Below are 1,851 nucleotides of genomic sequence, written 5' to 3'. Positions count from 1 at the left end.
AGTCCCTGTCCCACTTAGGGCTCATTATCTAAGGGCAAGGGAGGACAGGCATTTACCCCCAATTTTACAGATGAGGAAACATAGAAAACTTGTCCTATCCCCAAGATCATACAGCAGACAAGTGGCACAAGCCAGGATTAAGACTCGACTGTCAAGATTCCCAGTCCTCTGCTCTTTCCACAAAACTGTGCTCTTTCTCCAAAAGTGATTGAAGGTTCTATGTCCCCATGCTTTCTGCGGGGTCACTGTCCTGTGTCAGTACTTCACTCACCTATATCATTCTTTGTTTCTCTCCCTTTCAGACTTTCCCTTCTCCCCCTGGCGAGTCTTCGCGGTGACTCTGGGGCTGCTTTTCATGGTGTTACTTGTGTCCATCCAGCTACTGCAAGCAAAATGTAAGTGTTGGGGAAGAATCATTAATAATCCCGGGACTGTTGATCATTTCACCATTGGCTGAGGATTAATGAGGACAGTCAGCAAAACATTTGAAAGAAGAAGCCACCGCTCCTGTCCATCACAGGTTAATGAAAAGACGATACTTTCCTCATTCTTTGGATTCTTTTTATCTTAATTAAATTGGCAACTCAGGTCACACGGCATGTTTGACATGTCACACATTGTTGGAAGGGGTATCACCCATCCACACCTCCTACTGTTAGGAGGATGTCTGTATTAGAGAAGGAGTGTGACATGAAGGTGACTCAATGTTGCATTGTTTGACAGGTTATGGGCTGATGGGGAAGAACTGCAGTGAAGTCTGGATTGGAGAAGGAAATGATTTGTTTTGATGTCTTCTGAGTTGGGGTGATAGCCTGATGGGAGGAATTACCAGCAGTGATGATTCTGGGAAGGAGTTTCAAACAAGTGTTGGGGCTATTGGGAATCCAGCTAATGGTATTGAAGACTAGGGATGTGAGAAAAAAGAGAAAACATGTTTTAAGAGAGGAACAGAGATCAAAATAGAAAGTGTTTTAAGAAGAGCAAAATCAAGGTATGTGTTCTGTTTGTTTTTTTATTTCTTTCCATATGTGTACCTCTCTTTCTCTCCTTGTCTTTTAATTCAACTTTATTTCTCTTACTCTTTGGGACACTGTCTTTCTCTTCATTTTTCTCTTTAATTTAATGTGTGTGAGTTTATTCTATACAACCATGATGGAGGGTGCACCAAAAGACTTGGATACAGGTTTTAAAATGTGCTTCAGATGATTTCGTGAGAGATCCAAAGTCCACAAAACAGTCATCATTTCATGCTGCTGCTAACTGTGAGACTGCATATATGAGTGTGAGCATCGATGAGAGATAATCTCTCACAATTTCTACTTTGTGTCCATGAGTAGTAGTAGAAGTAGTAATAGTGGTAGCAGTGTCACATTTTTTGAGAATCCATTTCACGTTGTGCACTGTCTTAGGCGCATGGGAACTACCAGAAAAGTGAAGTGACACATTCCCAGTCAACAAAGAGATTATGTTCTATTGGGGGAGACCAACTTCTAATGAAAGAGGTCAAAAATTAGTGAATAAAGCAGATATGTATGATTGAAAATCGGTTGGAAAAGTTTTAAGTCCCTTGACATTAGCCTGAGACCAATCAGCCTAGCATTACAGACCGAAGGAGCATCTAAAGAAAAGTAACATAATATGTCATCTCGCACTCAAGAAGCTGTACATGTAATTAAGATTCAAGTTTTGAGAAACAGAGCTGAATTCTGTTACTTGGCAGCCCAATGACCAGTGATACAACAATAGACAAGAAATTATGCAATCAAATTGAAAAGGCCAGCAACTATTGTAAAAAGTGAATCTCCTAGCACTGAAGCTATGTTCACTTTAACACAGCTATGGTGGGTTGGA

The sequence above is a fragment of the Tachyglossus aculeatus genome, chromosome 17, assembly GCF_015852505.1.
Source record: "Tachyglossus aculeatus isolate mTacAcu1 chromosome 17, mTacAcu1.pri, whole genome shotgun sequence".
Taxonomy (NCBI): domain Eukaryota; kingdom Metazoa; phylum Chordata; class Mammalia; order Monotremata; family Tachyglossidae; genus Tachyglossus; species Tachyglossus aculeatus.
The sequence above is the reverse complement of the archived record's forward strand: the minus strand, read 5'-3'. Positions refer to the sequence as shown.